At 51.6% G+C, this 25,311-nt stretch overlaps 1 protein-coding gene across 29 annotated transcripts in view; it reads right to left on the minus strand.

The window, feature by feature from the left end:
• PCBP3 (poly(rC) binding protein 3) overlaps positions 1-3,972 on the minus strand; it is a 232,935-nt gene extending 228,963 nt beyond the window's left edge. For 9 of the 29 annotated variants that reach the window (XR_015135965.1, XR_015135902.1, XR_015135885.1 and 6 more), the window contains exon 1: positions 3,701-3,900. The gene's annotated coding sequence lies outside the window, so the exon portion shown is untranslated. Of the gene's footprint in view, positions 1-3,700 lie in introns of all 29 variants that reach the window. The other 20 variants (XM_086323386.1, XM_086323460.1, XM_086323306.1 and 17 more) reach the window with 4 other exon arrangements.
• Between the last annotated feature and the right edge of the window lie 21,339 nt (positions 3,973-25,311).

Consider the following 25,311-nt stretch of genomic DNA (forward strand, 5'->3'; position numbering starts at 1 on the left):
GATCTTCTAGACCCAGGGACTGAGCCTGCATCTCCTGCATTACAGAAGGATTCTTTACCACTGAACCACCAGGGAAACCCCAACTCTGTTTAGGGAAAAGCAAAGTGCCTCTATGTACAAATATATATGTATATTTTAGTGAAGAGTACATTTTTAAAGAGGGTGTTAGTTAAGCAAACAGGGTCTCACTTAATTTCAATGGCTTGTTAGTTGATGTCCATATTGTAGGAGGAAAATTCTCACCTGGGGTGAAGGGGACTAACCAAAGCATAGGTTGAATCAGCACAATTATCAACATTTTAGAAAAAGAGATATTAATATGCCTTGAGTTTTTAAAAGGCATACTTCCATTCAGGTCCAATAGGATTCCTTTGTTCAACTCTTATTTAATAGTGTGAATCCTGAAATTCATTTTAAAACTCCAAAACCACACTCACACTGGAAAGGAAATTTGAGACCAAAAAAAAAGAAAAACCCAGAAATAAACGGGCATGTATTCAGCACCATGGACAGTGGGGCTGGGCGCTTTTAAGAGTCTCTGCAGCCAGAGCTGACAAGTAACACCAGCTGCTGCTGCAGCTGCTGCTAAGTCGCTTCAGTCGTGTCCAACTCTGTGAGACCCCATAGACGGCAGCCCACCAGGCTCCCCCGTCCCTGGGATTCTCCAGGCAAGAACACTGGAGTGGGTTGCCATTTCCTTCTCCAATGCATGAAAGTGAAAAGTGAAAGTGAAGTCGCTCAGTCGTGTCTGACTCTTAGCGACCCCATGGACTGCAGCCCACCAGGCTCCTCTGTCCGTGGGATTTTCCAGGCAAGAGTACTGGATTGAGGAGCCATTGTCTCCAGAGCCCTCCAGAAATGTACAGTATTCATTCTAATGTTTAACTTGGGATTGATTCCAATACACGAGCAGGTATTTTTCTTTGTTATGGCCTAAAAGACAGCCTTTTTTACCAAAGGGATACACAACTTTCATCTACCAAAATCTGCTTTGTGAAAAAGCCCTGAGATTTCTGTGAACATAGGAATAACTTTGCCATTGACTCATGACTACAGGTCCAGGAAGTGAAACTGCCGGAATAGAAACAGTGTCCAACCTTGAATGGCTAGATTGTTTCAAGGGGACTTGTGGGACTTCTGCAAATATAAACACTGCATGCTCTTTTAAACATGGAACAAAATAAATCCATATGGTGAAATTTTCTCATAAATACCCTTAAAATGTAATCATAAAACTGTGTATTTTCTCCAACTCTGAGTATTAATAAAGATATCTGGAAAAGTGATGTTGTAAAGTCCAACATTGCCACTAATTAACACCACCTGTGGCAATATCAGTCACAAAGCCCTGATTTCTACACAGGCTATCTAATCTTTTCAGCTAAAAAACAAAACAAAAACTCCTTTTACCAGCAAACCTTTTTTCAAAACCTTATAATATTGAGTATTAGCTAAGAAAACACATGCTATGCTTAGTCACTCAGTTGTGTCTGACACAGACTGTGGCCCACCAGGCTCCTCTGTCCATGGGTATTCTCCAGGCAAGAATACTGGGGTGGGTTGCCATGCATGCTGCTGCTGCTGCTAAATCGCTTCAGTCGTGTCCGATTCTGTGCAACCCCATAGATGGCAGCCCACCAGGCTCCCCTGTCCCTGGGATTCTCAAGGCAAGAACACTGGAGTGGGTTGCCATTTCCTTTTCCAATGCATGAAAGTGAAAAGTGAAAGTGAAGTTGCTTAGTCGTGTCTGACCCTCAGCGACCCCATGGACTGCAGCCTTCCAGGCTCCTCCTTCCATGGGATTTTCCAGGCAAGAGTACTGGAGTGGGGTCCCATTGCCTTCTCCGTGTCATGCATAAAGTTATATAAAACCTAACACACTTGTAGTGAACTTGCACTGTGTAAATAACAGCATCTACAAACAAGAGAACATTAGTGCTCAAAAGTGACCAATGTCAGTCAGTGACTGCACTTGTATTTGAAGACCCCTTGATATCAGGTGGATCTCTGTGTCTGAACACACCACTCACAACTACTCCAATTCCCCTGATGTAAGGATCAATGAGATTGTTTCAGATTCTGCCAGCAACCCCTCCAGAGTATCACTGTTCTTCAAACAGTCTCTGGGCCAAAATGCACATCTCTGAGACATTTTATGATGATATGAGTTGTTCCTGCGTGTGAGAGGACTGGAAGTTAGTTTTCTTCAATAGGAAAGTACCTTTGCACACTTCCTTTGGTTCCCAATTCTAAAGACAAGTTCAAAGAACAGAAACGGGGCAACAGCTCACCCCTGACAGCAAATTAAATTCTTGAAGGATGAGGGCAACCTGTGCCAGAGAAATGGTGTGAATTGCATGGTCTGTTTATTACCCAGTCTAGTCTGTAAACGTCTCTCATCAAGGCCCTGCTGCCCTAGGATTCCTTTTGGTCAATTACACATCAGAAATCCTCATCACCCCAGAGTGCCCTTAGCCCACATGCAGAGCCAAAGAGACCCGAAAGTCCGTGTTGCCTCAAAAGAAGGTGGGGAAAGATAATCAACCTCAGGCACAAGGTTTAAGACCCGGCTTTTGTTAACTTTCAAATTTGTTACGCAAGTGCTTCGGAGTACTAAGTAAAAAAGTAAAAGCGGAGAAACACATACACACACACTCTCAGTAAACAATACTTCCAGAGTGAAACATTTATGGGAACAATAAGAACACTTTTGGACCCACCCCAAAATTAAAGAAGGACATACAGCAACCAGAAGAGGGGGGCCGCACCGCCGCAGGTGCCCTGCTCCAGGCTCTGACTCGGGTCACGGAGGGAGGCAGACGCGAGTCGAGGCGGCAGATGCTGGGAGTGTGAGCGAAGGGACACAAAGGGCACCCGCGGATCCCCTCTCTCGGTCCCGGCGCCACCCCGAGCTCCCCGCGCCCCTTCCCTCCCCTGGGCCCGCCGCCCCAAGCCCAGCGCCAACCATGCGCTTTCCCTCACATCTTTCCTCAGACAGACGCGACGAAACTTACACCGTTTTGAAATGTGAGCCTCCTGAAGTACGGAGCAGACCTGCGGCAGACACCGGCTGACAGACCGGCCTGAACCCCGCGATCCTTGTTTACAACTTCTGATCGCGGAGGGCGGCCCAGGCGGGGTCCGCGCTTCGCCGAAGCCGCACTGTCACTTCACTCAGAAACCCTCCCGGCGCCCAGTTTCCGTCCGGATCGGCTATCCCGTGAGCTCGCAGCGCGGCCCCGGCGCCAACTTGAGGAGGGGGCGCTGCCGGGTCCTCCGGGACCGCCCCGCCCCGCCTTCGGCCCCGCCCCGCCCGGCCCGCGACCCCGCGGCAGCCCAACTTGGTCCGGGCCCCACGGGGGTCCGCCGCGCTCTCCACGGAGCTCGGTCTGGCGGATACCTGCGCCCCTTGCCCGGCCCGAACCCCGAACCTGGTCACGGGTTCCCGACCCCTGGTTCGACCTCGATCTCGGCTCGACCTCGACCCCAGTTAGGGGTCTGGGGCCCCGATTGGACCCACGATCCCCCGCGCCGATCCCGGCCAGGACTCCGACCCCCGCCCCCGATTCTTGTTCCCGATCCTTGGTTACGATCCCGGCTCGACCCTGGCCGGGACCCCTACCCTCGACCCCCGACCCCGGCCCCGGACTCCAGCCGATTCCCCACCCCCCGATCCCCGGCCCTGCCCGCTATCACTCACCTGTCCCGCGGCAGAGGGCGTGCCCGCGGGCCGGCCCACGGGAGGGCGGCCGGGGCGGGGCTGGGGGGTGAGGACTGAAGATCCCAGTGGTGCCTGAGCCTGAGGCGACCAAGCCTGAAGCGACTGAGGCGACTGAGGCGGCAGTAGCTGCTCCTGGCGCTTCTGGCGAGGCACTGCGCGCGGCGTGGGCCCGCCCCCTCTGAGCCGCTGACCAATCCTGAGCAGCGCGCCGCCGCTGGCCCCGCCCCGTCGAGGAGCAGGTCCTCGCGAAAGCGGGCCCCGCAGGCCAATCGAACAGCGGAACGGCGACGAGTACAGCCAATCGAAGCTCAGGAAGCTCCGCAGATAGAAACCAATTAGCGTGGCCGGGGCAGGGCGGGGCCATGGGAGGTTCACTGTGGGGGCGGGGCCAGATCCGGGCGGAGCCCAATGCGGGGAGGGAGACGTCAATGGAAAGGGGCGGGGCCTCGAGCTGGCAGGTCCACCCACCGGGGCGGTGTCAAGGGAGAGGCAAGGGGGCGGGTCCACAGATTCGGTAGGGTGGGGAGGGCCCCAGAACCTGGCGAGGAGGAGGGGTGTTGTGCAAGGTAGGATGAGACCATCAATGGGGAGGAGGCGGACTACTGGGGGGGGGGGGGGGGCGTGGCCTGGGGCGGGTCCCGGGACCGTGGAAGTAGGAGCAGGGGGAGGAGTGTACCGGTGGGGGCGGAGGGAAAGGGCGGGTCTCTGCAGGGGCAGGGGCGGGTCTGGACGGTCTGAAATGCCTGACCCCTGCACCCGCCAGGTGCGCGCCTGACCTCGCTCCGCCCCGGAAGCAGGGTCCAGCGTCGGTCGCGAAAGCGGGACTGCGCCCCGCCATCCCCCCGCCTGACACGAGTCAGACCCCCACCTGTCCCGGTCCCCCGCCTGGTGCCCCTTATCCCGCTTTGCAGAATCGCTGAGTCTGGCCGCACATGTCCGCCTACCCGCCTAGCAGACCCAGGACGCGGTGCACGTGCACATGTATGTTCTCAGGGGCCTGGTCAGCACACCTGTCCGCAGGTGACAGGAGGGGACTGTGGATGTCTCAGGTGTTTTTGTCCCGTTACCCTTTTTTCTATCCCTCCTGAACTGCGTTCTGCTTTACTTTGTTTCTATTGTGGTCATTTTCGAGGCACTGAACCCCAGTGTCCCATCCCTGCCTTACGGCTATTCTTAGCAGAGGATTATTTCTTGCAGCCCACCTACTAAAGACTCGAGCCAGGTCACAGGTACTGCCGCCGGTGATGCCGCCCTTGACTGGGCAGGGGAGCCAGCAGGGTTCTGGGATGTTGCCCTTCCCCAGAACCCCTGTCCAGAGCTGGACACCCCCCCCCAGATCCATGAAGGGATGGCCCTCAGCCCAGCCCAGCCTCCTTAGGCCTTGTAAAAGTGGAGGGGTCAACCAGAAGGCCAGATACCTCCAGGACGGTGGGACTTCTGACCCCAGGTCCCAGCAGCTCAGGCCACCATGCCCGGGCTTGGGGATTAGCCTGGGAACACAGCCTCGTCCTCTGCGCAGTCCTGTTCATGGCCCCTTCAGTACTGTTTGCTCCTGAACGGGGGCAGGAGGCATTTCCCAGGCTTCTCCTCTGTGAACTCCTTTGTGGATCGCTGGAAGCCGACACTCTCAGAGTCACCATTATGACCGCTTCTTTCTGAGGAAGCATTAAAAGTGATCCTAGTGCCCAGAACCTCACCACAGTACACAAAGGACCCCACTGACACCCAGAGCAGACAAAGCTGGGCAACACTCAGAAAGTCTACACTGTCCACCCCAGACACGGGGCAGCAGTCAGTGAAAGCCCAGGGTAGGGGGTGGGGCAGGAAGAGCTGTGTGCTCATTTGTCTTCACGTGTCACTCGTGTGATACACAGACAAGCTTTAAGAAAGAAAGAGCCTAGGCTGGAGGGCTGTGGGTGGGCCCACGGAAGGGCAGCAGCGCTGGGAGAGGCTAGAGTCCCAGCAGAATGTGGGGTGTGAGTCCTCCCTAAGAAGAGGGTCTCTGTCTCAGCCACGCAGGGGGCACCTGTCACACTTGTCCCAGCAGGGAGACGTGGTTAACTGTGTGCCCTGGAAGGACCACCGTGGGGGAGGGAGGAAGGTACAGCAGGAGAATAAGGTGGTGGAGGCCCTGGCTGGGTGGTCCCGAGGAGACATGAGGCTGGAAGTGAACAAATGGGGCAAGGGCAGGCCTCAGCCCCAGAAGAAGGAGCCCAGAGACCAGGGCTGTAAGAATGTGCTATGTCCTGAATGGGGCTTAACCTCACCTTGACTTTGCAGGCAGGGGTCGGGGCAGAGGTACCCTAGGACCTTACTCCAGAGGCCAGAACAGGGCAGGGGTGCAGGCAGAGCACCCTCAGCCTGCCCCCTCACCCCAGATTACAGGCTGCCAGCCGCCCACTTCCCCGTCCTCCCCAGGAGCCCTCGGCCTCTCAGCTGCCTTCCTCGCCTCCTGAGACACAGTTAGTCATTAGGAGAGTAATGATAGTGTTTTCAGGACAGCATGTTGGACCCTAACAACTCTCAATTATTTCCAGTTCCTGCCAGCCCCAGGAGGAAGAAAGCTGCTCTTCTCGTGCCTCCGCCCTTGACACACAAGACAATCCATGTTGCTGGCATATTATCATAGGTTAGCAGATCTCTGAAAGCCAGGCTGCGCAGGGGAGCAGTCCCCACCCCCACAGCAGCTGGGGGCCTGGAGCGGGTCTAGGCTCCTCCCCTCTAAGCAGGTTGCCCTGCCTAGAACTCTGCCCTGTGCTCCAGACATTTCCCCTCCACAGACCCTGAGGACGCACGTATGTGCACCCTTTAGATCATGTCACCACCACCATCCTTCCCGTGAGAAGCACCCCCAGGGGCCCATGTTTATAAATAACTCCCTGGTGTCTTGTTGGGGGCACAGGGAGCTGGGAGAGAAGGGACCGCGTAATTATCATCTGCTTGGAATGATGTCAGATGAAGCCCAGCACTCAGCCTTTCTGACTCTCACACACACCCCTGCGGCTGGAGAGTGGGGGAGGGTGGGAGGGGGTGAACACATTATCTTGGCTGGAGCCTGGGGCGTGGGCTCCAGATCAGTCAACTGAAAGGGTGGGAACACAGCTAAGAGCAGAAAGCAGTCCTGGAGTAATCTGTGCCAACACCCTTCCAGATGTGAGGCCCCCCGCCCCAGTGCCCTCACGCACAGCCCCCAGCAGCCCTGCCACGCAGAGAGGTCTGGAGCAGTTGACCTGAGTCTGCTATGGGCCTGGGGCGTCACTGGCCTTCCGCAGTGAGAACTAACGTGGTGCTCAAGACCACCCCGGCGCTCAGCCTGAACCAAGTGACACAGTTTGCCCAGCGAGGACTGAGGTGCTGCTGCTAAAATCCCCTTCACAGAGCCAGAGGCAGAAGGGCCTTCCGAGGCCCACAGCCCAGTTCCTGCTGCCCTGGCTGGCTCACAGCTGACTCTGATTGCCAACTGATGGAGTGAAAGTCGGAAAGCTAGTAAACCAGTCTGTGCCCAAGCTGCCCTGGTTAGGGGAGTACACCGGCTGCACACACGGTGCTTCCCACATGACGCAGAGTCCAAAGCACGCACCTGCCCTACCTTATTACCTCACTGCTATAGCATCTGGCTGTGATTGGATGAGGGGTGATCTAGGGGACCCTGTTCCCTGGCCCATAACCAGGGGCAGAGGCCGCACCTGCCCAGAGCAGAGCTAGGCCAACCAGGGTCCAAGGTGCCCCAGCTGGGGTGAAGTGACAGTGGACATGTGCACCAGAGGCAGGAGAGAGGAGCATGGGTGGCATCCGAGGGAGACACACAAGAAGGGCTCGTCAGCAGGAGTTGAGGCCGCCAGGACTCCGCCTTGCCGTCTTCACGCCTGGCCAGCTAACCTGCACCCTACACCTCCCTGTACCTGAACCACAGCCTGCCCCGTGTCTGCGCGCCCAAGAGACCCTGTCCCCTCAGATTTGTACAACACCCAGCAGAGAGTCCTGTGGATCTGAGGAACCAGAGGCCACAAAATGTCCTCGGGGTAGACATGGAAGGTACCCCCACTGCTGGGAAGCTGGATTCAGATCACGTGTGGAACCAGGGCTCTGAACCCCAAAGGACACACACCCTGGGGGTGAACAGGGCTCTTCTTTGCACCTGTGAGAAAAATTCCAGCCCATCGGCTCAGGTGTCAGCCTGGAATGAGCACATCTGTGCCCCACAGTCTGTTGTGACAGAGGCAGGGGCTCGCCCTGCACTCCAGCACCCCCAGTACTCTGGGCTCAGCCACCTCCGCGCTCTTGGCCCCGCACACGAGAGCCCGTGAGTCATGACTGCCCTTGACTGCACCTTCCAGCTCTGAACAGTCAGGCTCCAGGGCCAACAAGCCACTTCCAGCAGGGAGAGACAAAGACAGAGACAGAGAAACAGAGAGACAGACAGACCGAGACAGAGAGAGAGCAGAGAGACAAAGACACGCAGCCACAAAGAGACATACAGAGAGAGAACAGAGACAGAGATACAGAGAGACACGGAGACAGAGACGCAGAGAGAGAAAGAGACAGAGGCAGAGAGAGACAGACAGAGACGGAGAGAGAACAGAGAGACAAAGACACGCACCCACAAAGAGACATACAGAGAGAGAGAAGAGAGACAGAGATACAGAGAGACACGGAGACAGAGACGCAGAGAGAGACAGAGACAGAGACAGAGAAACAGAGAGACAGACAGACCGAGACAGAGAGAGAGCAGAGAGACAAAGACACACGCACCCACAAAGAGACATACAGAGAGAGAACAGAGACAGAGATACAGAGAGACATGGAGACAGAGACGCAGAGAGAGAAAGAGACAGAGGCAGAGAGAGACAGACAGAGACGGAGAGAGAACAGAGAGACAAAGACACGCACCCACAAAGAGACATACAGAGAGAGAACAGAGACAGAGATACAGAGAGACATGGAGACAGAGACGCAGAGAGAGAAAGAGACAGAGGCAGAGAGAGACAGACCGAGACGGAGGAACAGAGAGACAAAGACACGCGCACCCACAAAGAGACATACAGAGAGAGAGAACAGAGACAGAGATACAGAGAGACACGGAGACAGAGAGACGCAGAGAGAGAAAGAGACAGAGTCAGAGAGAGACAGAGACGGAGGAACAGAGAGACAGAGAGTGACAGAGACAGACAGAGGCAGAGACAGAGACCGACGTAGAGACAGACACAAACAGAGAGACAGGGAGAGAGAGGATGGCAGAGAGGGACTGGCCCTGCCCCCGAGCCCCAGACCCTCTGCTGCCTCCCCTCCCCCACTGCAAGCAGAGCAGCCCCGCTTTTGTCTTTCTCCTGAGCAAGATTTCTGATATTTTGCGTAAACAAGAAAGTCTATGTTGCCTTCTTTTTGCTCAGAAAAGAAACACTCGTCTGCACACACCTCCCCGAGCAGCAGTGACGTCATGGCTCATCCGGACTTTATTTCAGGAAGACTTTCAGCTCTGGGAAAGTGTCAGCCAAAGCCCCAGCCCTTCTCCCTGAGGGCGCCTGGGCTCCAGAGAGACAACTCTGCCTTTGTCTCTGTCTCCGCAGCCCTCCCTCCACGCAGGGCTTCAGGAGGAAGTCGCTGGTCCCCGGGGTTGGGTGGGGTGGGCTCTCAAGCTCCGCACTACAGACACCTAAGGCTCTAAAAAAACTCATCGGCTGCTTTTTTGCTGAAAGTCACGTGAGCCTTTTCTGTTGATAAAAATAATCATCTCTCCGTTGTGTCCGACTCTTTGCGACTCCATGAACCGTAGCCCACCAGACTCCTCCATCCAGGGGATTCTCCAGGCAAGAACACTGCAGTGGGTAGCCATGCCCTCCTCTAGGGGATCTTCCCAACCCAGGGATCGAACCCAGGTCTCCTGCATTGCAGGCGAGTTCTTTACCATCTGAGCCACCAGAGAATCCCCGAATAACATCAGTGGAGACAAATTTGAAAACACAGAATTGCTTATTGAATATTCTGTCATAGAAAGAGGATGAGGGGATAGGCTCAACCCCACCCCCCAAGCCTCTCTTTATTTGGAACCCCCAATTTTCTTAGGCTCCAGTTAGTCTTCATTTCTCTGCTGCACTGCCCTCCACTTTACTGGACTCTACTCCTTCTGTCAAAGACCTCTGGTGAGAATGGTAAGGTGAAAGTTCAGAAATGTAAATGTTGAAAAATTACCATCAAAAATTAAATTTGGGGGAGAAGCCCTCGCTGTGAAGGGATCACAAACTGATCTGGCTCCCAGAGGGGTCTGTGAATTCCCTCTCCCAATTACCAGCCAAGGGGGTGGGGAGGTGAGGGGCATCTGCAAACCCACGAACAAACACAAGGTGATCAAGAGACATCACAAGTTCTCAAGGGCGCCCTGCCCACCATCCTGAAGGTGAAGAGCCAGGGCCCACACAAGGCCGTGTGGCCAGAACCAGAGCAGCGAATGAGTTCCCTTGGCAGGTGGAGTGCAAAGGCAGGTCCCTTCCCCCTCCAACTGGACATCCGGACAAGCCCGAGGTCGGTTCCTCCCCACCCCCATGTGCCATGCTCAGTGGTCCGACTGAGGGACGGGCTGCTCTGTCCCCACCCCTCTTGCTCCTGCTGAGGAGGACCTTGATCCCGGTCAGCCGGGCGCGTCTCCTTCCCCACCTCTGCGCAGGCCCAGCTCAGGTCCTGAGGGTGGAGGCGGAGGGCCCTCTGCTTGCACGTTCCCAGTCCCAGCCACACGCTGCTCCAGCACATGTGGGAACACTGGCACGTGACTCTGGAACTCTCTGGTGACACCGTGCGCCCACCAGGCAGCAGCAGCCAGCCTAGTGAGGATGGGGGGAAGGCTGGCTATGGCTCAGCTGAGGCGCCAGCTCTGGCCTGCACCCCGCAGGATTCAGTCACCATCCTCAGGGCGCAGGGTCTGTGCTGAAACGGGGGTCAATGAGTGGCGCCAAGTCCCCAGTACCTCAACCCCAGGAAGGCAATCGGCTGGCTGCTTCCCACCAACTGGCAGCACCACCTGGGATCCGCCCGCCGGGGAGAGGGAGGGTACCTCCTTGATTTGTAGGGAACGAGCCTGATGAAGCTGAGTGCTGAAGAATTGATGCTTTCAAGCTGTGGTGCTGGAGAAGACACTTGAGAGTCCCTTGGACTGCAAGGAGATCAAACCGGTCAATCGTAAAGGAAATTAACCCTGAATATTCATTGAAAGGACTGATGCTAAAGCTGAAGCTCCAATAAATACTTTGGCCACCTGATGCGAAGAGCTGAAAAAGACCCTGATGCTGGGAAAGATGATGGGCAGTAGGAAAAGGGGGTGACAGAGGATGAGATGGTTGGATGGCATCACTGACTCGATGAACATGAGTTTGAGCAAACTCCAGGAGGGAAGTAGTGAAGCACAGGGAAGCCTGGTGTGCTGCAGCCGATGGGGTCGCAAAGAGTCAGACACGACTGAGCACTGAACTCAACAACAAATCGTGATGAATGCATGACTCTGCTCCACTCGCCTCTCCCAGTGCAGTGGGGTTTGTGGCCCCACAGCCTCGAGCCCTTCCCACCCGCCCCTCCCACCTACAGCATGTCCCACCCTTGGGGTGGACAACCCAGCCCGCTGAGCCAAGTTGTGTCCACCACATTTGAAAACAGCCCCCGCATGGCCTGCCGCAGCCCAGGGGACACACTGCTGACTGAGTCTGCCCCAGGGACACTCTGTAGGAAGTCTGGCAGCAAGTCCCAGGGTGCGGGACCCCAGGGTGTGGTCCATAAGGCAGGGGCACGGGATTCGCATGGACGCCTTCCCAGGCCCTGGGGCACCTGGTACTACAGGGAGACACAGACCAGGCCAGAGGGGTCTAAGGGGCCGTGTTCCAGGGGACCTGTGCCCAGTGATGTGGCTTCACAGATGCTGCTGCTTCACTTTTATAAGTACTTGTGCAGATACACGTGCATTCACACCTGTGCATAGTGCACACACACCTGTGTGCACATGTACACCTATGGGCACACACATGCACCTGCATGCACACACCTGCACACACGCACACCTGTGCACACACATGCTCAGGCAGCCTGCAGACAACACTGACACCGCAAGCCCAGGTGGGGCTCAACGGTGCTGCTGGCCCGGCAGCTCCCACAGCCTCGCAGGCCACCTTGCGATGCAGAACCAACTGCGGGATCTGTGTCCTCATCAGGACTGGGAGCTGGGAGCTGTTGGGCATTTTCAACAAAAGACTAGAAGAGCTCTGGTAATCTTGAGGTGAAAGGAAGGTTTTTAAGAGTTTAAAATAACTTCCCTTAAAAAAAAAAAAAAAACAGATGCTGTGCTCCGAAAAGCAATGTTTGAACTGTTTTTGACTTCATGTGAATTTGTAGCTAAAACCTGTTAAATCTGTCACTTTTAATGTTCTCATATTTGCTCAGTTTTAAAATACAGAAACATTTTTTTCTAATTTGTTAAAAAATTTTCTAAGTAAAAACTTTCAGTGAGTTTTGAATCCATTTGTTAAAAATACGCTGATGCAACTCTTAGTTTGTAAGAACTGCGACTAGTCCCACTGTGCCGTGCTCAGTCGCTTCAGTGGTGTCTGACCCTGTGACCCTAAGGACTGTAGTCCGCCAGGCTCCTCTGTCCATGGGATTCTCCAGGCAAGAGAATACTGTAGTGGATTGCCATGCCCTCCTCCAGGGCATCTTCCCAACCTAGGGACTCTTATGTCTCCTGTGCTGGCAGGCAAGTTCTTTGCCACTGAGCCACCTGGGAAGTAATTAGTCCCAGGGAAGATGGAAATTCACCAGCTGAATCTCACCGAAGCGTTTGCATAACTTATGGATGGACAGAAACAAACTGTTGCAATTTTGTATGTTCAGCCTATGACGCTCTGGTTCATTTGAATTTACATATTTCAGGAGCTGTTCTCTTCAGCTCTGGCAGCCGAGTATCCAGAGAAGCCCACTTCTGCAAAGAGCCTGGATGAGGTGTTAGAAGGGACGAGCATCTTTGTTCACACTAGCCTCCTGAAATAGCATCATAATTATTCATCTTAAATTAGTAATAATGTTAAATCGAGTGCAAAGTGTTTTTAATAATAAATGAACACTTTGAAAGATTGTTAATCTCATTTTATCTCATCCTTTCTCATTTTAGTATATATGTTTTCTTGTGTATTTAATATTTTAGCACAGTTGGTCATGTACATATTTTTTTAACTAGATCACATACATTGGGGAGAATTTGTTCAGATGCTTTTTACTGATTGGTAGATGATTCAAAAAAAGTTTTAAGACCACTCACCAGATTAAAGAGTTGTATAAAAAATTTTTTAAATAGTTTAAAAAAATACACAAAGTGCCAAGAGGAAAACTGAAAACGGCAGAAGAAATGCCAGGAGTTATACATGGACGATGTTTGTTATTTCTCATTTGGAGCACAGGAAGCCATCCCTCCCTGTCATGTGGGGACAGTGACAGCCATCTCTTGGGGGCCCGTGGGGATGGAGTTACTGGATGTCACTGGTGCCTGACGTGGTCGATGCTACTTGAAGGCGCCTGTTCTTCTGAGGTTGAATGGCAGGAACTTGCCAGTGTGTCGCGGTGGCTGACCGCCATGCGCCCTCTTGGAGTGGTGAGGAGAGCACATAGCTCACAGTTGTTCTTCCCCCAGGTCCTTCCTGGACATGCAGCTTGCCCATGAGGGAGACACGTGTGTCCACTCCCCTGGCCCAGACGGGGTGGACCAGGTAGTGTGTGACGTGTGAGGCCAGGCAGGAGCAGGCAGTACAGCTCTTCCCTGGCTCTCTCGGGCCACCTGCCCTGGAGCCCTGCGGCAGAGGGCAAGGCTGGCCTGAGGCTGCCGATTGGAGAGGCCACGCAGAGAGACGTGGGGACACAGTGGGAGCTCTGTGGAGCCCAGGGCCAGACCCAGCCATGAGCCCGCCTTCAGAGGTCACCCAGCTGTCATCTAATGCCAGTGATGGGGAGCTGCCTGGAGGAGACCCATCCATCCTGAGCCTAGCAGACAGGGACACGCGATGGCTGTTGCTTTAAGCCCCTATATGTTAGGGTAACTGTTTCCCATGTGGCAGACTGGCATGATGTGTGAAGTTGGTGACCTTGTTCTCTCAAGAAAAGAGCTATGGGGTGTGCCCCCCAACCCTGCCTCCGCCTGCCAAGGACCTCGCCGAGGGTGGGCAGCTTATCACTGCATTTTACTAAAAACAAGAGAAACAGCCACACACCACCAACCACGCCTGTGCCTTTAAAGTTCTGTAAAAGTAGAATTTTAATCAACCCAAAGCTGGGACAGGCCCTCCTAAGCCCTGGGATTAACAGCTCAGCAGTGCAGCAGTCCGGAGTTGGGGGGCAGGGGAGATTGTCCCCCAGAGGATCCAGTCCCCAGAGCCAGGAAGCAGGCATCTCAGCAGGAGCTGGGCCCCACAGCGCCGTGTTCTGTCACTCCCTCCATTTCTCACGACGACACTTACTTTGGGACAAAACTCCGCTTTAAAATGTTTGAGGAGGAAATTTGCAGATCATCTTGACAGGGATGAAGTGACTGATCCTTTCTGGGAGTTGATGTCACGGCAACGGGTGGGGGGGCCTCCGGATTAAACCCTGGGTTCTGGAAACGGCACACTGTGCTCCCCGCCTGTCACTTGAAACTGAGGTATTTGGCTTAAGCTTATTTTCCTCCTAAGCTGCCCAGCACAGACGCTGCCCAGAGCGGCTTTGCCAAGCAAAGATGTTTATTTCCTGAGTTGCGGAAATCCATACCCCTCTGAGCGACCTGCTTACGTGAGAAGTTAAGTAATGAAATGCCGGCCCAGAAGATGGGGCCGCCAAGGGCCTGATGCACCCTGAACCCCACCACCAGCCAACCCCTGCGTCTGCTTGTGGTCCTCTTGCCTCCCAGGGTGATCTCAGCGCTCTGCTGGGAGTGCGGGACCACCTGGCCACGGCAGGTCTCACTGTCCGTCCACATAGTGGGGAGGGCCAGGCCTGAGGAATCTCCCCCTCCCGCTCTGCCTTCCTCCCAGACAGTGGGCACAGTCTGGGGGGCTGCAAGCCCCCGTGTCACCACCTCTGGCCCATGGCTCAGGCATCCTCTCAGCCCAGTTCTCTTTCTTCAGAGGGCCAAGGACACCACGTCCTGATGGGGTACAGGCTCACGTGGGAAGCACACAGCACCACACGTCATGTGAGAGCACTTCAAGAGGGGTGAGCCGCCAGACCGTGGGGCGAGTTGTCTGGGGGGCAGCCCACCTGTCTGAAAGCTTGCTGGAGCTGAGTGTGAGTCAGCAGGACTGTGAGCCCATCCTGGGACCCAGACGTGCTGCCACCCCGCTGTCCAGTAGGTTCTGAGCACCAGCTGTGGAGAAGAGGGAGCCGAGGCAGAAGGAAGAGGAAAGGGAGGGCAGAGGCCTGGAGTGTTTGTGGGGGGTGCTCCTCCACCCTCTGTTTGCAAACTCAAACATGGCCACTTCCACCAGGCCCCTCCTCCAGCCTGGCCCCCCTGGAGCTGTAAGTGTGACCCCATGTGGGAAAAGGGCCCCGTGTGTGGGGTTCAGTCAAATATGTTGAGATGAGAGATGGTTCTAGATTATCAGGTGAGCCCTCCCTGCCCTTGTGCCCTGGTAGAGAGCAGTCCAGGGAGCTCTGACTACAGACAGAAGGGCAACGATGACCGTGGAGGGAGGGTGGGCTGAGTGACACACCCACGAGTTGAGGGAGGCTGGGAGCCTCTAGGATCTGGGCTAGCGCAGAGCCTCTGAGGTCAGCGTGGCCCTGCCCCATCCTAATTGCTGCCTGGTGATCCTGATTTCAGCCTCTGGCCTCCAGAGTGTGAGAGAGTAACTTTGTGTTGCTGCAGGTCATCGTATCTGTGGGGTGTTGTAACGGCGGGCCCAGGGCTGGGCGGGGCTTGTGCACTGACCACAGGAGCAAAAGGCCAAGATGAGAGGTGAGTGGTGGTCACTCACGGGGCCAGCCCCATGAGGATGAGAGCCCAGCCCTCAGTCCATCCCCCTGGGGACACCCAGCCTCTCAGAAGAGAAGGCCAGGCTGGGCCTTGCAGATGAAAACCCACCCCGGCTCTGTTTGCTCTGGAGGTTCTGTGTTCTCATGAAATCACTGGTTCTGCTTAACAACCAGTTGGGCTTTCCTGGTGGCTCAGATGGTAAAGAATCCGCCTTTAATTCAGGAGACCTGGGTTTGATCCCTGGGTAGGGAAGATCCCTGGGGTACTGGAGCTACCCACTCCAGTATGCTTCCCTGGGGGATTTCATGAACCAAAGAAACCTGGCTATATAGTCCATGCAGTCTCAAAGAGTCAGACACGGCTGAGCGACTAACACTATTACTTAACATGACTTCGGCACGCAGTGTGGTCCCCACCCGGGGATGTTCACCTGAGGGAAGTGACAGCAAGAGGGCACCCATAGAGTCTATGACGCTTTGTCTCCTGACAAACTCTTGACAAGTTTGCACCACCGGAGGCATGTTTTTATTTTTTTACTTTCTCCACAACGTGCCATACACAGGGCAAATGCATGAGTGCGGGGTGGGGTGACCATCCCCTGGAGCCAGAACACCAGGCAGGAAGCAGGATGTGGTAAGCACCGTGGCCCCCGGGGATGCTGCAGCCCACGTGGAGAGCAGGCGGCCTACACAGGGAGCCGGCTGCACTCAGTCTGATTCCCTCTCCAGAGGTGAGAGCACAGATGGATGCTGGGGGACATGTCCCCCCACTTAAGAGGCTGGGTCCACGCCTCCTGCCTCCAGGGGTAAATTCCTCGTCATCTCCCCAGCTCTGCTCGCCAGAGGACTGGGCTGTTTGTTGAAGCAGCAGCACCCCTCCTAGGAGGCCATTCCTGTATCATTCAGCTCTGCTGCCTAACCAGTCACCTCAGAACTCAACAGCTTAAATCAGCACGCGCTACTTAGCTCTGTGCATCAGCGGGTCAGCTGCACTAGCCGACCCCTGCTGGACTCTGCTGAGTCTTGGGGCACTCTGCCCATTTCCCACCCTCATCCGATCCTGCACCCTGTGGTTTCAATATGGCATATTCTTTAAGTGAAAGTGAAGTGAAAGTGAAAAGTCGCTCAGTCATGTCCGACTCTTTGCGACCCCATGGACTATACAGTCCATGGAATTCTACAGGACAGAATACTGGAGTGGGTAGCCTTTCCCTTCTCCAGGGGATCTTCCCAACTCAGGGATTGAACCCAGGTCTCCCACATTGCAGGCGGATTCTTTACCAGCTGAGCTATCAGGGAAGCTTCTTAATCCCATCAGTTCACTTCAGTCGCTCAGTCGTGTCCGACTCTTCGCGACCCCATGAATCGCAGCACACCAGGCCTCCCTGTCCATCACCAACTCCTGGAGTTCATTTAGACTCACGTCCATCAAGTCAGTGATGATATCCAGCCATCTCATCCTCTGTCGTCCTCTTCTCCTCCTGCCCCAATCCCTCCCAGCATCAGAGTCTTTCCAATGAGTCAACTCTTCGAGTGAGGTGGCCAAAGTACTGGAGTTTCAGCTTTAGCATCATTCCCTTCAAAGAAATCACAGGACTGATCTCCTTCAGAATGGACTGGTGGGATCTCCTTGCAGTCCAAGGGACTCTCAAGAGTCTTCTCCAACACCACAGTTCAAAAGCATCAATTCTTCGGTGCTCAGCCTTCTTCACAGTCCAACTCTCACATCCATACATGACCACTGGAAAAACCATAGCCTTGACTAGATGGACCTTTGCTGGCAAAGTAATGTCTCTGCTTTTCAATATGCTATCTAGGTTGGTCATAACTTTCCTTCCAAAGAGTAAGCGTCTTTTAATTTCATGGCTGCAGTCACCATCTGCAGTGATTTTGGAGCCCAAAAATATAAAGTCTGACACTGTTTCCACTGTTTCCCCATCTATTTCCCATGAAGTGGTGGGACCGGATGCCATGATCTTCGTTTTCTGAATGTTGAGCTTTAAGCCACCTTTTTCACTCTCCTCTTTCACTTTCATCAAGAGGCTTTTGAGTTCCTCTTCACTTTCTGCCATAAGGGTGGTGTCATCTACATATCTGAGGTTATTGATATTTCTCCCGGCAATCTTGATTCCAGCTAGTGTTTCTTCCAGTCCAGCGTTTCTCATGATGTACTCTGCATATAAATTAAATAAACAGGGTGACAATATACAGCCTTGATGAACTCCTTTCCCTATTTGGAACCAGTCTGTTGTTCCATGTCCAGTTCTAACTGTTGCTTCCTGACCTGCATACAAATTTCTCAAGAGGCAGGTCAGGTGGTCTGGTATTCCCATCTCTTGAAGAATTTTCCACAGTTTATTGTGATCCACACAGTCAAAGGCTTTGGCATAGTCAATAAAGCAGAAATAGATGTTTTTCTGGAACTCTCTTGCTTTTTCCATGATCCAGCAGATGTTGGCAATTTGATCTGTGGTTCCTCTGCCTTTTCTAAAACCAGCTTGAACATCAGGAAGTTCACGGTTCATGTATTGCTGAAGCCTGGCTTGGAGAATTTTGAGCTTTACTTTACTAGCGTGTGAGATGAGTACAATTGTGTGGTAGTTTGAGCATTCTTTGGCATTGCCTTTCTTTGGGATTGGAATGAAAACTGACCTTTTCCAGTCCTGTGGCCACTGCTGAGTTTTCCAAATTTGCTGGCATATTGAGTGCAGCACTTTCACAGCATCATCTTTCAGGATTTGAAATAGCTCAACTGGAATTCCATCACCTCCACTAGCTTTGTTCGTAGTGATGCTTTCTAAGGCCCACTTGACTTCACATTCCAGGATGTCTGGCTCTAGTTTAGTGATCACACTATTGTGATTATCTGGGTCATGAAGATCTTTTTTGTACAGTTCTTCTGTGTATTCTTGCCACCTCTTCTTAATATCTTCTGCTTCTTTTAGGTCCATACCATTTCTGTCCTTTGTCGAGCCCATCTTTGCATGAAATGTTCCCTTGGTATCTCTAATTTTCTTGAAGAGATCTCTAGTCTTTCCCATTCTGTTGTTTTCCTCTATTTCTTTGCATTGATCCCTGAGGAAGGCTTTCTTATCTCTTCTTGCTATTCTTTGGAACTCTGTGTTCAGATGCTTATACCTTTCCTTTTCTACTTTGCTTTTCACTTCTTTTCACAGCTATTTGTAAGGCCTCCCCAGACAGCCATTTTGCTTTTTTGCATTCCTTTTCCATGGGGATGGTCTTGATCTCTGTCTCCTGTACAATGTCACGAACCTCATTCCATAGTTCATCAGGCACTCTATCTATCAGATCTAGGCCTTTAAATCTATTTCTCACTTCCACTGTATAATCATAAGGGATTTGATTTAGGCCATACCTGAATGGTCTAGTGGTTTTCCCTACTTTCTTCAATTTAAGTCCGAATTTGGCAATAAGGAGTTCATGATCTGAGCCACAGTCAGCTCCTAGTCTTGTTTTTGTTGACTGTATAGAGCTTCTCCATCTTTGGCTGCAAAGAATATAATCAATCTGATTTTGGTGTTGACCATCTGGTGATGTCCATGTGTAGAGTCTTCTCTTGTGTTGTTGGAAGAGGGTGTTTGTTATGAGCAGTGCATTTTCTTGGCAAAACTCTATTAGTCTTTGCCCTGCTTCATTCTGTATTCCAAGGCCAAATTTGCCTGTTACTCCAGGTGTTTCTTGACTTCCTACTTTTGCATTCCAGTCCCCTATAATGAAAAGGACATCTCTTTGGGATGTTAGTTCTAAAAGGTCTTATAGGTCTTCATAGAACCGTTCAACTTCAGCTTCTTCAGCATTACTGGTTGGGGCATAGACTCGGATTACTGTGATATTGAATGGTTTGCCTTGGAAATGAACAGAGATCATTCTTTCGTTTTTGAGATTGCATCCAAGTACTGCATTTCGGACTCTTTTGTTGACCATGATGGCTATTCCATTTCTTCTGAGGGATTCCTGTCTGCAGTAGTAGACATAATGGTCATCTGAGTTAAATTCACCCATTCCAGGCCATTTCAGTTCGCTAATTCCTAGAATGTCGACATTCACTCTTGTCATCTCTTGTTTGACCACTTCCAATTTGCCTTGATTCATGGACCTGACATTCCAGGTTCCTATGTAATATTGCTCTTTACAACATCGGACCTTGCTTCTATCACCAGTCACATCCACAGCTGGGTATTTTTTTTGCTTTGGCTCCAACCCTTCATTCTTTCTGGAGTTATTTCTCCACTGATCTCCAGTAACATATTGGGCACCTACTGACCTGGGGAGTTCCTCTTTCAGTATCCTATCACTTTGCCTTTTCATACTGTTCATGGGGTTCTCAAGGCAAGAATACTGAAGTGGTTTGCCATTCCCTTCTCCAGTGGACCACATTCTGTCAGATCTCTCCACCATGACCTGCCCATCTTGGGTGGCCCCACAGGCATGGCTTAGTTTCATTGAGTTAGACAAGGCTGTGGTTCTAGTGTGATTAGATTGACAAGTTTTCAGTGTGTCTGCCCTCTGATGCCCTCTTGCAACACCTACCGTCTTACGTGGGTTTCTCTTACCTTGGACGTGGGGGTATCTCTTCACGGCTGCTCTAGCAAAGCACAGCCGCTGTTCCTTACCTTGGACGAGGGGTATCTCCTCATCGCCGCCCTTCCTGACTGTCAACATGGGATAGCTCCTCTAGGCCCTCCTGCGCCATAAGAAGCTATTATTGTTGCTGTACGCATCCAGGTCATCGTTCCTCTTCATCATCTTCCACCTCCTGTATCCTGTAGTACCAACCTGGGATCACAGTCCTTCTGTGTGCCAAGTACAAAGGATGCGTTTATCAGTTATCATGGTGGTTATGGAAATCTTTTACTATACTTTCTTTTTCTCTCTGTCCTTGGTTTTCACTTGCTTACTTTGATGCTCATAGGTGAGATTTTCCTTCAGTTTTCCTGCTTGATGACTTTGATGCTTCTTGAATCTAGAGTTAGATATCTTTCATCAGTTTTAGGATACTACCAGCCATTATCCCTTTAAACATTTCTTCAGCTTTTACTCTAAGACTTATGCCTTTCCCCTCTGTTATAAGTGTCCAGTCTTCCCCTTTCCCTGCATCACTCTGCTGCCTTCCAAAGCAGTTGTCCATGACGAGAAGGAACCTTACTAAGAGCTACACTGTGTGATCCATGAATCCGCTGACAAGAGCCCCAGGGAACCACAGAGGCAGTCCATTGGAGCAGGAAGGGTGTCCTATGGCCTCTGCCCCATGATCTTCCTTCATCTCTGGGGGTGCGGCGAGTGCCCCGTGGGACCTCTGACTGGTCTGCCTTCTGTAATCATGGGTAGGGAAGGCTGGTTTCTACCTTGTGGATGAAGATTAAATGTGCTAGTTGTGCTCTGTGGAAATCTGGGGGGCAGGCCCGAGTCCTTAAAGGGCCTGGTCCTCTGCTCCCCCAAACCCACAGGGAAGGTCCTGGCCTGTGGCACTGGAGGTCTGTCCCCATGAATGAGGAACGAAGTCCCGCCCCCAGGCCAGCGGGGGCAGGCATGGGGCTGTGACCAGAGCCAAGACTTCTCTCTGTGGGAAACCGCACGGTGCTCCCAACCCCCGAGGTTTTGTGCTGTTCTGAAGGCTCTGACTTACATCTTATCTTTGCCCTTGCAGGTCTTAGGAGACAGCCTCTGTCAGACAGTATTTGAGTCACTTCTGGGCTGATTTAAAATTTGATGCTCTTGGTGTGACGTGTTCCCAGCTAATAGCTGCCTGAGAAGAGTCAGGATGTCTTCCTTGTCTAAGCCACCGTCAGCTTTGCTGCCTGGCCACCCAAGCTGGCAGCCTCGGTCACCCCACCTGCGTTCACACAGCCGTGCCATCCCTCTCTGAGGGCACCCTCCCTCTTGGGCACACCGCCAGGGCGCTGTTCTTGTCCCTGAGCCGGGCGGCGGGGCTCTTGTACCAGTAGAGGCTTCAGCCACAGCGTCCACTTCTCCCCAGGATCCAGACAAGAGTCTCTGACTCCCAGGGAACACAGCTGCCCCTCCTATCACTTCAGAGTGAAAAGACCTTGCGATGCTTGGTGTGGGGGGTGGGGGAGAAATGGTGTGACCATCTCCAGGAGCTTGAAGAGGAAGAGCAGGTCCTGCTGGAGGAGAGAGAGGGAGGCGACAGGGCAGAAACCATCTGCAATGATGAGACACTAATGCAACTTGGTTCTTTTCCATGATTAATACAACTGGCAAATCAAAAAGAAAAAAGTCACAAATTTCTTCTGCTTTCAGGTGTGAAAAGATGGCTACCTCTGCAGGGCATACAGGCATCAGAAGGTTAAGACAAGAATGTCAAAGCAACTTCCCACCAGGAGAAATGGATGATTCCTTGAAATACACAGCCTACGGAAATTGTCACATGCACATATAAACCCCAGGAAGGTCCTGTAACTATCACAGAAACTGAGGCTGTAAAGAAACACCTTCCTGCAAAGGAAATCCCAGGCCCTGAGGGTGGTGAGCTTTTCTTTAAGGAAGGACTTACTCCTGCAGGAAACAAACAAGGGAACCCACACAGCTCAACTGAGGGGCCAGCACAGGCCTGGCACCAAAACCCACAGGCCAGCGCTCCTCAGCAACATCACCTGAAATCCTAAACTCACTCCTGGCATGTTGTACTCACTGACTAAGAGCAACCGAAGTGACTGACAGACGAGAGGAGAAAAACCAGATGATCAGCTCAATAGCTGCAGGAAAAAAATGGATCAAGTTCAACCTGTTCATGATTAAAAAAAAAATTAGAAAACTGGAAATAGAAGTTTCTCCCCTGCTGTTAAACAGCATCTTCAGAAACTCTACAAAAGACACACTTGGTGGTGAGAGACCACCACGGTCACTGGATGGAGACATAAAACAGTGCTGACACAACAGGACTCAGGATGAAGAGTAGGAGCCACGGCCCTTATTTTACAACAAACGCACCAAATACCCTGGGATGGTCCCCAGACTGAACTGACAGAGGAGGCGGGTCACAGAGACTAGGAGGTTTCTGGAGGATGTGGAGGAGAATGAACTCTGACCTCGGCACTGGTGAGGATTTCTCAGGCAGGATAAAAGCACAACCATAAAATTAAAAAATGATGAATTGGACTTCATCAAATTAAAAACTTCTGCTTATCAAAAGACACCATTAAGAAAATGAAAATAGTTGAGTGAAAATATTTGCAGTACCAAGACAGGACCAAAGAACTTCTATCCAAAATATATAAAGAGCTACTAGTAATAGTAGTGATCAGTGCAAGAAAATAGAAGAAAATAACAGAACGGGAAAGACGAGAAATCGCTTCAAGAAAACTCGAGATACCAAGGGAACATTTCATACAAAGATGGGCTCAATAAAGGACAGAAATAGTATGGACCTAACAGAAGCAGAAGATATTAAGAAGAGGTGGCAAGAATACACAGAACTATACAAAAAAGATCTTCATGACCCAGATAACCATGATGGTGTGAAGATTCACCTAGAGCCAGACATCCTGGAATGCAAAGTCAAGTGGGCCTTGGGAAGCATCACTATGAAAAAACCTAGTGGAGGTGATGGAATTCTAGTTGAGCTATTTCAAATCCTCAAAGATGATGCTGTGAAAGTGCTGCACTCAATATGCCAGCAAATTTGGAAAACTCAGCCGTGGCCACAGGACAGGAAAAGGTCAGTTTTCATTCCAATCCCAAAGGCAATGCCAAAGAATGTTCAAATTACCGCACAATTGCACTCATCTCACATTCTAGCGAAGTAACCCTCAAAATTCTCCAAGCCAGGCTTCAACAGTACATGAACCGTGAACTTCCAGATGTCCAAGCTGGATTTAGAAAAGGCAGAGGAACCAGAGATCAAATTGCCAACATCCGCTGGATCATGGAAAAAGCAAGAGAGTTCTAGAAAAATATCTGTTTCTGCTTTATTGACTACGCCAAAGCCTTTGACTATACGGATCACAACAAACTGGAAAATTCTTCAAGAGATGGGAATACCAGACCACCTTACCTGCCTCCTCAAGAAGCAACAGTTAGAACTGGACATGGAAAAACAGACTGGTTCCAAATCGGGAAAGGAGTACATCAAGGCTGTATATTGTCACCCTGCTTATTTAACTTACATGCAGAGTCAGTTCAGTTCGCTTCAGCTGCTCAGTTGTGTCCGATGCTTTGCAACCCCATGGACTGCAGCACGCCAGGCTTCCCTGTCCATCACCAACCCCCGGAGCTTATTCAAACTCACATCCATAGAGTCGGTGATGCCATCCAACCATCTCATCCTGTCTTCCCCTTCTCTCGCCTTCAATCTTTCCCAACATCAGGGTCTTTTCCAATGAGTCAGTTGTTCACATCAGGTGGCCAACAGCTTGTGCTTCATCCAGTCCAGCGTTTCTCATGATGTACTCTGCATATAAGTTAAATAAGCAGGGTGACAACATACAGCCTGGACATACTCCTTTCCCAATTTGGAACCAGTCTGTTGTTCCATGTTAACTTCTAATTGTTGCTTCTTGACCTGCATACAGATTTCTCAGAAGGCAGGTCAGATGGTCTGGTATTTCCATCTCTTGAAGAATTTTCCACAGTTTGTTGTGATCCACACAGTCAAAGTCTTTGGCTTAGTCAATAAAGCAGAGTACATCATGTGAAATGCCGGGCTGGATGAAGCACAAGCTGGAATCAGGATTGCTGGGAGAAATATCAACAAATTTAGATATGCAGATGACACCATCCTTATGGCAGAAAGTGAAGAACTAAAGAGCTTCTTGATGAAAGTGAAAGAGGAGGGTGAAAAAGCTGCTTTAAACTCAAAATTCAGAAAACGAAGATCATGGCATCTGGTCCCATCACTTCATGGCAAATAGATGGGGAAACAATGGAAACAGTGACAGACTTTATTTTCTTGGGCTCCCAAATCACTGCAGATGGTGACTGCAGCCATGAAATGAAAAGGCGCTTGCTCTTTGGAAGAAAAGTTATGACCAACCTAGACAGCATATTGAAAAGCAGAGACATTACTTTGCCAACAAAGGTCCATATAGTCCAAGCTGTGGTTTTTCTAGTAGTCATGTATGGATATGAGAGTTGGACTATAAAGAAAGCTGAGCACCGAAGAATTGATGCTTTTGAACTGTGATGTTGGAGAAGACTCTTGAGAGTCCTTTGGACAGCAAGGATATCCAACCAGTCCATCCTAAAGGAAATCAGTCCTGAATATTCATTAGAAGGACTAACGCTGAAGCTGAAACTGCAATATTTTGGCCACCTGATGTGAACAACTGACTCACTGGAAAAGACCCTGATGCTGGGAAAGATTGAAGGCAAGAGAAGGGGACGACAGAGGATGAGATGGTTGGATGGCATCACCGACTCTATGGATGTGAGTTTGAATAAGCTCCTGGAGTTGGTGATGGACAGGGAAGCGTGGTGTGCTTCAGTATGTGGGGTTACAGAGTCAGACACGACTGAGCGACTGAACTGAACTGAACTAGTAATAAGAAAAAGACAAAAAAAAAACAACAAAAAATTGACAAAAACTTGAGCAGACACTGTGCAAAGAGGTTGTCCAAATGGCCAATGCATGTGAGCTCAGT

This window comes from Bos grunniens, chromosome 1 (genome assembly GCF_055505025.1).
Source record: "Bos grunniens cultivar Pamir isolate PY7600 chromosome 1, Bosgru_T2T1.0, whole genome shotgun sequence".
Lineage (NCBI taxonomy): Eukaryota > Metazoa > Chordata > Mammalia > Artiodactyla > Bovidae > Bos > Bos grunniens.